Source organism: Parasteatoda tepidariorum, chromosome 6, assembly GCF_982258835.1.
Source record: "Parasteatoda tepidariorum strain Cologne lab strain chromosome 6, Ptep-v5.0, whole genome shotgun sequence".
Taxonomy (NCBI): Eukaryota; Metazoa; Arthropoda; class Arachnida; order Araneae; family Theridiidae; genus Parasteatoda; species Parasteatoda tepidariorum.
In genome coordinates this window covers 50,662,247-50,676,026 of record NC_141760.1, presented here as the reverse complement: position 1 = coordinate 50,676,026, position 13,780 = coordinate 50,662,247, and the positions used below count along the sequence as shown (strand labels likewise).

Here is a 13,780-nt window from a genome sequence, read left to right as displayed (position 1 = left end):
AATTAGTGATGTCAACAGCCAGTTGCGATTTTTAACTTTTGAGCAATTTTTTTACAATAAGAAATGCATTCATTTTTTTTATTAGTGGTACATAGCGTTACGAAAAACTTAGAAAAGGTACACAAAGTCATAAGTTTGGGAAACACTGATTTAGAGCATTAAAAAGTAGTTCTTTTTTACGAATTTGCTCAACAGAGTGCAGCACTATTTGTAGACATTTATTGAAGCTTTGTGTAAAAACATCTTTCAAGTGGATTTTCCTAGCCCTGTTCATCTTAACATCTAGTTTGAATAATTTCGTAGAAATATATTTCCCTTTAAAACATGTATATTTTTTTAAATTTTAGAAATAATCTAGAACAATTGTGCATAAAAAAAAAAGAAAAAAACGAGAATGATTTTTAAATTTAACAGCTTGATTTAAAGTTATATAATAGATTAATTATGTTGATCTCAGTAAGTAAAAGTTCATATTAATAAAAGAATAATTATCAACAATAGAAATTAATATTTATAGGACAATGTTTTTGAAATTGAAATAGTTTTCCACCTCGATCTGATGTGATAAAACAGCAGATGGCAGCACCAACAGTTTCACTTTTCTGTTTTCTGAAGAGTGAAATAAGTACGGAGCGGTTTTGAATATATAATAAAATTACGATGTTATTGCACCCTCTTTCTTTATAAACAGTCTTTATTTTTATTTCTTAGAACCAACAAATTTAAATTTATTTGTTGTGCTTTTTCAGAGCATTCTTTCACCGCATCTTTATATTATTTGTATGTTTTTTTACGCATTTTTTTTCCTCTTTTATTTACTTCACATGTATATTCAGCAGAAAGGTTGAAAAAAAGGTGTATTTTTTAAAATTTTATTTTAAAGTGGAAGGACTAAGGGACCCACAAATCTACCTCCATGATAGTTATTTAATATTTTATTGTAATGCTTGGGCAAAACATGACGCTTTTACACTGATTTTTCATTTTGTTAATGACAATCGTCTTTTCACTATTATTTATTTTAATCTAAAAAATGCGATGAAAGAAATAATTCGAATATCTGCTATGTCCGAAATATGAAATAAAGTGCTTAGAATAGAGGCAGAAAAATCTTAAATTTTCTGGAGTATTAACTAGAAGCTATTAAATTGTTTTATTGTTTTTTCATAATTTATGTTTTGCCTTGATAAAAATTAAGAGAAAAAATGGCTGAAAACTCAACAGTAACGATGCATTTTTTCTATAAATTAAATTAATTAGATCAAATTGAATCTTAATGAAATCATAAAATAATTAAATTAATAAATGCTTGTGAAAATTAGAATGTTAGTACAACTAAATTATAAGACTTTGCTGGTTAATTATAGATTCCTCTTTTTTTTAGATTTAGAGATAATGTTTTTTGAGTGATATTGGATTGATGATGCCATGGATTGTTGCTGATAATGCCTTCTTCAGAGCTCTTTTTCAGATAAACATAGGACAAACTATGATGTTTTAAGTTGTAAAAATATTTTTTCAAAAAATCTAATTGCAAATAAATTATTGCAGGAGTACTTTCTCATTGCGTAATCCTAACATAATTTGTTTTCATTTTCATAATTCGAATTTTTTTTTCACGCTATAAAATTTTATGGTTTACGCTAGGTTTATGTGAAGTTAATTTTTCTATGTTTAAATTACTTATGTCAGTGAAAACGAATTTAGCAAAAAGCATTTTTCCCTTCCGTATACTCGTCAACCCGAAGCAAAGCTTCAAATTTTTACTGTATATATTATTAGAGAGCTAAATCAGAAAATGAAAAATTGTTAATTGCCCAATAGCCAGTAGTACCATTTTTGACAGTGGCTACTCATGAAAACATATGACCACTTTTTCTAAAATTGAAAACTCCAAACAATTAAAAAACAGTTGTAAGGCATTTCTTTTAAAGTATTTCTTAAAATATGATAAACACTACAATTTTCATTTCTAAAATGAAGAAGGGAACAAACATGTAGGAAAGTGATTTTCAGAATATTATCAAATATTCATTATTCCCTATTATTAATAAAGTAATAATAATAATAAAATGCACATTTTTCACCCAAAGTGGCGATTGTCAGAAAATTTTAAATGCTATTTGTTATATTTAATCGCCATGGCGGTCACGACCGTTACGTTTGTTCTACATTTATTATCATGCTCCGAGAGTAGTGATGGCTCAGGGGATAGAGCGTTCGCCTTTTAATGAGGTAAACCGGGTTCGAATCTCAGCGATGACTGGTCTATACAGATTCCGCATTCGGCTTGCACCGATCACAGTGCTGACACAAAAATAACCTCAGTGGTAGATGGATCATGAGTTAGAGTCCCCTTGCTGTCAGGCTAACCGAGGAAAGTTCTCGTGGTCTTCCACATTATGAAATGCAAATGTTGGTTAGTTCTATCAAAAAGTTCTTCACGAAGGCAAGTTTCTCCCACTATTTGATTCAGTAGTTTCCTTTCTATTCTGGATTGGGTTCAAAATTACAAGGCTACGTAGTTGAACATTAGTAGTCGTAAACCCAAAAGTTGAGTCAGCTGTTCAACGACAGTTATAATTATAATATCATGCTAAGAAGTATTTTCCAGATGCAAAGCTCAAAAATTATTATTATTGTTTTAAATCATCCAGATTGCGTGATTTTTCCTTTTAGAGATAGATCGATAATGAAAATCGATCTTTATGAGACGAAGCAATTTAGAGGAGCAATTTTTCAAATTTTAAAAAATTATATCACATTCCCTCATTTTTAAAAAACCTTGTCATTTTGCGTCAATGCTCTGCGCTATTTTCAAAATTTACCTAGAGGGCGCTCGAAATCTATGAACGAAACTTAAGAGCAGGTTTCAAACTCATAACAGTTATAAGAATAGCATATTAGTCGCTGAAAAGTTAATTTTAAATTTAATTTTTTAAGGAGCCTTCTGTAAAGTACTTTAAATTCCATAAAAATGAGCATTTAATACCGTGACCATGAAAATTACCATTTAATACCAGTTTTAACACCTTGACAAAACTTTACAGCATTTTCGAACTCTTAACAGTTATAAGAATAGCTTATTATTCACTGAAAAGTGAATTTTAAATAGTATTTAGGAATCTTCAGTAAAGTATTTTTAAAAATTTTTTAAGTACTTTTAATAGAGTAATTTTATATTGAATTATCAATTATTATACTTTTTTAAGATCCTTTAATTTTAAACGTAATTTCTGAGAGTCTCTGTTTAGTTCTTTAATTTTTAGATAGTCGAATGGAAATTTTATTTTACAAATAACATTGATTGGAAGATACATATAGCAGCTTTGCAGTTTCTAATGTTTAATTCTAAACATATTCTTGTAATTTTGAATCTAATCATATATTTCTTTCTTTATCAGAAGTTAAAGTAACTCTAAGATTGGCGCAAATTCGCCTTCGTGAAAAACTTTTTAGCGCAATTAATCTACTTTTTAGTTACAGGGAGAAGTGACCCACAAACATCTTCCATAATTAACCCAATGGTCAGAGAACTTAAACCCGACCTATTGGAAATTAAACTAGAGCTGACAAGTCGGAAATACTCTTGAACGCAGAAACTTTTACAGAAGATCCATATAGCAGCTTTGAAGTTCTTAATTTTTATTGTATATACTTGTAATTATGGACCCAACTTAGAAGTTAAAGTAACTCTTGGATAGAGAAAAATTTGCCTTTGTAAGGAAGTTTTTCAGTGAAATTAATGCATTTTTGGGTTAAACAGAAAAATAACCCACCGAATACCTCTTGCAATGGACAATTATAGCATCTCTTACTTTTTTTTAACTTTTAAGCCTAATTCATTAGATGTTCTCTCCTGAATCCAAAAATCTGATCGTTTTTTTTCTTTCCTCAAATGTTTATAAATTTAATTATTAGACATTTAAATTGCCCAAAAAGGTCGCGGTAAGTGATGCAATCAGAAATTATCCCTGATTGGTTATGACGTCACATGTGCTCCCCCCAACCGCTAAGGCTATTTCAATGCTCCTTCAGTTTTTATATCACTTATATCGTATGAGCGTCCTTAGTATATCACTAGAAAAAAAATTTGTTAAATAAGTTTGTGATTTTGAGAGTTTGTGCAAAATGGAAGAAGGATTTTGAAATTTCAAACTGTTTATTTATCACTAAAATAGCTGAAGAAATGATTGGATGCAGCTCTTCACAAGGAATCAAATATCTTTTCAGCTGAAATCAGTGATGTTAAAATTCATGGAAAATATTATTTAATTTAATTTATTTTTATTTAAAATAATGCGTCATTGCAGCCGAATTACTTAATTAAAATCAGTCACAAATTGAATGGATGTAGTATACCTTTAGATAAAGGGAAGATTTTATTATTCGGTATTGCATGAAAACAAATCGGTGTTTTTATAAATCTAGCCCATTAAAATAATTCTATCCATTATCACTACAATCTATGTGTTAATGTTTAAAAACTTAGGTAATGTAATTTAATTTTGCCTTCTTTTTGTTCAAAAAGAAAAAAAACTAGAGTTGAAGGATTTTCCTTAAGTCAATGCATACTAATGCGGTGTATTTCTTTAATTTTTTATACTGTGTATTAAATATTTAAATTAAATACATATTAACGCTCATACCTATTCTCAATATTATTCTTTGAGTAAATAGGAATTTCGATATAGTTAGAATTTATTTTTATTTTTAAATTTATAAATTTTAAATACTTTTTTCTGCTGTAAAGTATTTACAAAATATGGCTATAGTTAATTTTTCTTTTTTCTGCAAACTACTTGTCTGCGCTTTCAAAGAATAATTCTAAAATGATAAAATTAATGCATTATTAATTTTTAGTGAAATTTTTTTAAAATTAAAATAGGTGAAAAAATCTCAGGTTAAGCATTCGGTATCACCGAAAACGGATCAACACTTTCAAGAATCTAGTTCATTGAAATGTAGCTATCTGTTAATCATCACAATTCCTGTTACCAATGAAACCTGTAACGAAAACAATTTTCTTAACTTTAACTTTTTTCTAAATAGTCTTTTGATCGTTGAAATTCAATTCACTTTAATATCAGATTTCGATTCCTATTGCCCCCCCCCCCCAAAAAAAAAACAAACTGCAATTTAGAAATTAAAATTATTTCTAGATTCTGACATATCTGAGTCAAATAAATGTATTTAAAGATCTACTATATTTTTCTCTTGCTTTTTTAGCCTTGCTTTGAAGCTATCTATTCGCTCTCCATGAGTACAGCAATATTCATATAATATGAAATTCATGTAATAGGAAAGTCTGCAGAATTCTTATAGTCGCAACAGGTTTAAATAGGATCAGAAATGTTCAAAAAATACTCTTAAAATTTTTTGCATGAAAGAAAGGCATTAAATGCTAATTAATTATCGAGCTCTAAACCATGCATATGATACATGATGGTACCAGGTACTAAGAACTAAGAAGTTGGTTTGATAATAATCTTCAAAATTTAATAATCTAAATAATCTTCAAAATTTAGGAACCATGGTAAGATAAGTATAATTCTGACCCTTTTTGTATGGTGAGGTCTGCAGAATTTGTATAGCGGCCACAGGCTTAAATAGGATCAGAAATACTTGAAAACTACTCTAAAATATTATGTATGAAAGAAAGGCATTAAATGATGTTTAATTATCGATATCTAAGCCATTCATATGATACAGGGTAATGCCAGGTGCTAAGTTCTTTTGAATCGCTAAGTAATCCTTAAAACTTAAGAATCATGGTAATGCAAGTACAATTCTGAACCTTTTTGTATGGTGGGATCTGCAGAAATCTTACAACCGCCACAGGTTTAATGTGATCAGAATTTTTAAAAAAATACCCTTAAAATATTTTGCATGAGAAAAAAAGGCATTAAAGAATGTTTAATCATCGATCTCTAAGCAATTCATATGATACAGGGTAATGCCAGGTGCTAAGATCTTTTGAATCCCTAAACAATCCTCAAAACTTAAGAATCATGGTAATACAAGTATAATTCAGATCCTTTTGTAAGGTGAGATTTGCAGATATCTTACAACCACCACAGATTTCAATGTGATCAGAATTTTTTAAAAAATACCCTTAAAATGTTTTGCATGAAAAAAAAAGGCATTATGTTTGATTGGTTTTTGTTGCCATTTACAGCACACGGGTACTCCGATATATTTTTAAAGCCAGACAAAAAAAAAAAAGAAAAAAAAAGCGATTCTAATTAATAAAGGTGCATAAAATATAACATGTATGAAAAAAAAATGAAATTAAATTAAAATCTAAACAAGTAAATAAAATATTGAGACAATAGTAATTTATAGTAATTCACTTACCTAGAAATCCTAATGGTTTACATCCTTAGGTAATTATTTTTTTTTATTAACACAATGTTGACACATCAAAAACTGGTTGGTATGATGGAAAGGGAAAATAAAAAAAGAAGTAATAATCCATCTTGAAGCTATCCAAAGAATCAAACAATAACAGCAATGCGTGAAGATGATGGAACACGAAATTATATATATAAAAAAAGATGGGTGCCGAGAGTAGAGAAAAAAAAAAGAACTTTCTTTCTCGTAGTTGATTCTTTAGCACAAAAGACAAGCAGTGCTAGGGAAGGGATAACTGCTAACTAGACCGCCATCGTCTTGACACGCTTCTTCCGCAGATTAGCCAAGATCATCAAATGAAGGTAATCCCTCTGCGGTCTTCTTCTTTATCTTCTATTTCTGAGGCACAAGTTCTTCTTTTCGAAAAAGCGTCGATTGGAGGGTAGAAAGTTCTTCTTAATCCGGGAGTGAGGTGCGATGAAAGATTTGGGATTGGTTTTTTTTTTCTGAGATGTATGCTTTAATTAAAGTCAAGAGACCCAATCTTTCCATTTGTTGGATGGCTAACAAGCTAGCCTGAGGATAGATTTACCCTAAGTTAGGTGGAGAAAATTATAAGTTCTGAATAATTGGTTATTGGAAATAATCAGGTTTGTTTTCTTAATCTCCTGATTAAAATGCTTTTTTTTTTAGAAAATGCTTTTTTATTATTGTTTTTCCAAGATTAAAGTTTTTAAGAGAATAGTAAATAATAACCAGTTTCTGGAAAAGTTTCTTCAAGGAAGAGTTACGCAGAAATTATTTTCATTAATGTTTCATGCCGGGAAATCTTTTGATTAGAGGTAAAGAGAAAACAAAATTTATTATTCAAATAATTAAGTGCTTTAAAAATTTAAATTGAAACCAAATTTAGGTAAAATTACTTCTTTCAGGCAATTAGCTTTTTTAAATAATGCTCATTAAACAAACAAAAAATTATGCTACAATTTTCATAAAAATTTTGTTTTTGAAATTAAAAAAAAAGTGATGGTAAAATTGAGCTTTTTGAACGGTAAAAATTTTACTTTTAGTTGCTACTGGTAATCACTTTTTTAAATCTATGGAGATTCCGTATAATGAAAAGACTTAGTTGCAATTTTATTAGGTATGATATTTTATTGGAGTCATAAAATAATTAGGTACATTTAAAAAGATTTATTTTTAATTTAATGTGAATTTTTCACTTTGTTTTCACAATATATGAAAAACTGTGAATGTTTCCAAAATTTAGAGACAGAAAAATAATAAGATAATTTTCAGATAACATGACTTCTTTTAGGTAATTAGTTTTTTTGTTGTTGAAATAATGACATTTAAAAAAATTCTGATGGCTATTATTATATACATGTTTTTTTTTCAATTCAATGTAATACGTATTTTTATTTATGCTAATATTTTTATAAAAAAAATATTTTTTACATTTAAAAGAAAAATCATGGTAAAACACGAGTTTTTTAAACAATAAAAATTTCACTTTTAGTTACTACTAATAATCTAATAATAACTGTTACTAATGATAATTTAGTTGCAATTAATAAGACTCCTAAAGACCAAAAAACATAATTGCAATTTCATTATATAGGATGTTTTATAGTTATCATAAAACAATTAAATACAGTTAAATAAGATTCATTTTTAAAATAATCTGAATTTTTAAATTTGTTTCCCCACTTTAAGTAAAACTGTTAATGTCACCAAAATTTAGAGACAGTAAACCATTAAATAAACAATTAAATAATTATTATTTAACTAAGAATCATTTTTAGAAATCTTAATTAAATTTAAGAGGCTCTTTACCATAAATATCTGACATAAAATAACAAATATGTTTTAGGCCGTAATATCTACAGGATATTAGCTTCAAATCAACTGCTACGATTGCTTAAATAAAAAAGGTGTTTAAATTAGATTTTTAACTAACATGAATGAGATCAGGGTGGGATAATTAAATTCAAAAATACTTCTTAACATCTTAAGGAATGAAAAGTCAGAAGAAAAAGCATAGGATTAATTTTATATTTGATCCAAAGCAAATATCTTTGTTTCTTTTGGAAGACGTTATGACTTTCACTTCTCTGGGGCGTAATCGATAAAAAAAAAGCATCTCATCTACCCCTCCCCCAACGATTGGTCCGTAAGACCAGACATCTTCATACAGACAACAATTGTTGACAAATTAATCCTCGTTGCCAGTGTTACCACAGAGTCAATCTTCTACATTTCCTTTCTAATCCTCCTTGGAATACTTCTTCCAAGAGAGAGCCAAATTGGAGATGAAAAATTTTTCCTTCTTGTTCTGCAGCACTCATCGTTCTTTTTTTCTTTTGGACTAACCCGTTCTGCACTACTCTCGATTTCTTTTTTGTTCTATTTTCATGGGCTGATATGGCTGGACTAATGATTAATGGTCATCCTTGACCCCACGCGTCGTCTGACCAGGAGTCAACGAATGCTTCGTGCCTCTGCAGATATTTTCTTTTCGTCTCCTGTTTTTAGGAATTGTCTTTTCTTTAGTGGCGATTCTTTAGCTTGTTTTATATCTGCAGAGTGGATGACGTCTCTTTTGTGATGGATAGTTAGGCAGAAAAGTGGCAGACTTTATTGTTCTTCTTTTTGATTGCTTCGAATGGAAGGTATTTTAGTAAAAAGGCTGATTGGGCAAATATGAAATGTCAAGATGTGATTCTCTCTTTCAGTGAAAAGATTCGTTGATCAGATGGGTGATTGGTGAATAAAACCAAAAGTGGAAGGACTCTGTCTGGTCAGTTTAGATAATCTGGAAAAAAAAGAGTGCAATGTAAATATTTTATTCTATTTTGTTCATTATTTATCAGATGTACTAAAGAATGGATGTGAGACATTTGGTTCTGAAATCAGCTCATTTCATATTGTTTCTGAAATTAATTTGTTTCTTAAATTATTTTCTTTTGCAAGCTATTCCTTAACTTCTAGCGGTTGTAATCACAAACATGACCTTCTAAATAACATGTAAATATTCTGAAATGTTGTTACATATTTAAAATTTTTTCGTTGTTTAAATTTTTTAAAAAATTTAGAATAAACTTTTAAATATAAAACAACATTAAAGATTCTTCTTTTTTTTTAAATTTTTATAAATTTTGAAGCTGTTAAGCCTTTTTAAATTAAATATTTTTGAATTTCAGGCATTTGGTTCTGAAATCAACTAATTTCATTTTCTTTCAGAAATTATTTTCTTCTGCATGCCATTCTTTAACCTCTTCATCCTTCAAAATTACTTTAAAAAGTCTTTAAATTTTTAAAATGCTGCAATATTTTCAAATTTTTAAATTTTTTAAAGATTTTTATTTTAACATTTGCAAAATTTTAAAATTTTTGAGCTTTTTTTTAAAAAATTTTTGAAGCTGTTTTTTATAACCACTTGGAGTGATTGCAATTAAAAAGATATTCTTCAAAATTATTTTTAATTTTTCTATAAAATTTTTAATCTTTTTCAAATATTAAAAATTCTGATAAATATTTCTAAAATTCAAAACTTTTTAAAATTTTATCTTTCATTTTTAATGCCTAAGGAAATTTAGAACTTTCAATAAAAAGAAGTTATAGCACATTTTATTTTTATATTTTGTAAACTTTTAATAAAATTTAGCTTTATATTATATTGGTTGTGAAACAAATATAAACGCTGAAATATTTCTTTTTCATAAAAAAATTAGAGCTTTTGAGGAATTTTTTTTTTGGAAAGACGTATCACGCACGCCAACAAAATCTCCAATGACGTACTGTACACGTCAGCAAGCAATTATCGCAGAAATAAAAAAAAATTCCTTTTCATGACACAGAAATAATTAAAAAAACAAAACATTATGCCGATTTCTATAAAGCATCGAACATCTAATGCCTCGTGGTGAGTTGTGGTACGGCACTTATGTCGCATTAGAGCTGCACAATGGCTATTGGCACTGGGCTGGTAAACATCCCTGAGGATGATCTGGTGACAACATACATACGTCACATCCGTTTTACAGGGAGGACACATTCACACACCACCTATCCGCCGATCGTAATTTTGACCAGAGCTGGATGACAATCAGTCTCCTATACAGTACCCCCAGAGGTATTGATTTTTTCATGAGAACTTAGAGGACTTTGTGACCCCGATATATTTAGCGAGCATCAATCGCCATTTTGTTCTCTGGGAGTCTTCGGCCGGCGGGGATCGAACTCACGACCTCTTGGTTCAACACCTGAGTAGCCAGGCTATTCCGACTCTAATTTCTATAAGGTATCGAACATTTAATAGAGTGAGTTGCAGTCGACTGTTTTGGTTAGCGCATGCGTGAATTTCTTTCCAGCGCAAGCGATTAAAAGCTTTTTTCAAGAAATAGACGAAACCTGCTTTTGTGAATATTATTTTGAAAAAAATAATTGATGTTTCATATAGTACTTCTTTTAACTTCCGAAATGTTTGACTACATTTCTGAAGAAACGAGGTTCGAGGAAGAGGAAGAGCAAGTCAGAAACCACTAATTCAAAAGACCACTGGTGAAAGTGAAAGTAATTCAGAAGGGAATTAAGTTTTTATGCTTAGGGAAGAAAACTTTTCTGGCTTGTTTGTATTCTATTTTAAAGTTTACTTTCGCATATTGAAAAATAAATTACCCACCAATTGCTAGTGTAGTATTTACGATTTTAGTTACCATTAATATTCAACTGTTTCTGATGGGTTATTAGATGTATGCATGAATATTTAGACAGATCATGATTAGGTTTGTGATATAGAGTGAATATGACTATTTGGCCTCTTGTGGTATGGTAAGGGTAATGGTAATGGTAAGGATATTGTAAATGGTAAGGATATTGTAAATGGTAATGGTATGGATATTTAAAAAAAAAATAATAATACTAAATTTTGTTTTTATCAGTTTTTCAGCATTCTATTTTAGCTTTCATAGTATTAGCAGTAGAAAGAAAATAGTTGTCAAGCCACTATTCTCGGAATCAACCGTGAAGCACTAACATTGGTTTTTCAAATGCACGGCAGTAAAGCTATATTTTATGTATTTCCCACAACAGTTTTTTTCCAAATGCTATTAAAACTTTAAAAGCTTTAACACGCAGTAACTATTGTAATAATTAATCTCACATTGCGTAAATACTTTTACCATAATTTTAAACCGGGATCTTCTTCCTCTTTACTTACCTCACATCATTCATCAATTCATCCATTTTTTTAAAAGTTATTGATATCCGAAACTGAACCAAAAACTGTTGTGGGGTTAAATTTCAATTATATGTTTAACTATATGGTCAGCAAATACAAAGCACCTTACAGTCCTGTTTACTAATTTTATAATAGGGTATTGGCATTCAAGTTTTGTGTACATTTTTAGATCAGCATACAATAAAAAATGCCTCGTCTGCAATAATGCTGGTGGGTTAATTATATAAACATCCGATGCATTATTTAGATATTGAAATTTTCTTCATTGTCCTGAATAAGTACGTATAAGGCAACAAACAATTTTTAAAATTCAGAATAAGCCGAAAACATTCCCACGCAGCAGCGTCTTAATATATTTTCCCACAACAACTTTCTAAAACGCTATTAAGACTTTAAAAGCTTCAACACACAGAAACTACGCGAATAATTAACCTCACATTAGGCAATTACTTTTACTAGCGTGTTGGCAGCAGCTCCCCGCTCGCTTACCCCACCCACTCATCACTTCAAATTTTAAACGCAACTTCTGGACCGAAAACAAAAGACCTGCCTCCAAGAAACAGCAACTCTTTTAAAGCGTTTACAGACACGCACTCAGGTGAGGCAGTGGCCCAACGACACCACTTAATCTAACATTCATAACAAAACGGCCCGAAATTGAATCGCCCCTGCCTTGTTGAATGCGGCCTTCTTTCATTATCTTAATTATACCTAGATCTAATGAGAGAACCTTATGGCGCAGTCCTTTTAGAGGTAATCAAGAGACTCAGATTACCTGAGATGGTATTTCTGGAGATCTTGAGGGAAAATGTTCTCTCTCTTTCGTAATTAAAGGACAGTATTTTCCTCTCGTGGTATAAAGATATATATATACTTTGATGCTTTTACCTTTTATTGCTATCGGTTCCTACCATTAACGGAGAATCTGATCTTGGTTTTGGAGATTTAGGCCTAAGCCGTAATGAAGTATATATAGTTGTGTATGTTTTGTACCGTGAAAGATCTGAGAGTTTGATGCTCAATTGATTCCATTTTTCCTGATAATTACGATATAATAGAATGATATGATCTATTTGGAACGAGTTTAATGTATGATAGCGTAGTACGTTTGCTTTAGTATAAAGGATAAGCACATATTTTTGGTTTTGATAATTACAATGTGAATTCTTATTTGATCCAAAGACAAACAAATATGATTTTTATGGCCTTGAGCTTTACTTTTTTTTATTGAAAGGGTTTGAAATATGCTACCAAGAAAGCATACTAGAAGAGTGGTTGACGAATAACAATGTGCTAGAAAAATTGAAAAGAAGATCCATAGTCCAAAAAAGCAGATTTTTCTTGAAAATCTCTTTAAGGATCTTAGAGGAGCGAGAGAGAGCAGATCTTTTTTTTCACGAAATTAATCATGAACGAAAAAGATTCAAACCAAGAACAATGCTTTGCGGAGGAAAAGAAGACAACATACTGAGTGATAAATATGTTATTCAACGAGGTATATTCTACAAAGATCCAAATGAGCTGTTGAACTCTGATTTACATACAGAGTACAGTGACTCAAGAGAAATAGAAATCTTAAGATTGTTGATTCCTTCTCTATGGAGGAATTGAAACTGTTATTAAGAAACTAAAAATCATTAAATTCCCTAGACCTGACAACATTTCTTAAGGCTGCAGTGTATAGCTGTGGACAGTTATTCAGGGACATAATTCAATATATATGGAACACTGAAGCACTTCACACTGAATGAAAATTTAGAACCATCTGTAAGATACACAAGAAAGAGATTTGCCTCTCTGCAGTAGTTATAGAGGAATCAGTTTTTTCTACATCGTGCAAAATTCCATCTACTATCCTTTAACGTAGCATAACATTCTTTATATTTGCTAACGATATAATTAAACATATAATTGAAATTAAACCATATAACCGCATAGAGTTCAGTTTCGAGTGTTGACTTAACAACTTGAAAAAACAAAAACAAAAACGGATGAATTGATGAATGATATAAGGTAAGAAACGAAAAAGGATATTAGATAGAAGAAGAAGGACTCCTACCATGTGTCGAGAATATGATCGGCGACTATCAATGCTAATTTAGATGAGGAAGATCGGCTATTGAACAAATTTCTTAACTAAAACAGATTTTTGAAAAATATAGAGAATTCGACATCGGAATAAAC

At 29.9% G+C, this 13,780-nt stretch overlaps 1 long non-coding RNA gene across 1 annotated transcript in view; it reads right to left on the bottom strand.

Moving 5' to 3' along the window:
• The window catches only part of LOC107436716 (uncharacterized), a 441,993-nt gene that overhangs the window by 323,656 nt on the left and 104,557 nt on the right, over positions 1 to 13,780 (bottom strand). Inside the window, exon 2 of the long non-coding RNA XR_015434629.1 lies at positions 6,358 to 9,169. This is a non-coding gene — a long non-coding RNA (uncharacterized LOC107436716). The remainder of the gene's footprint in view (positions 1 to 6,357; positions 9,170 to 13,780) is intronic.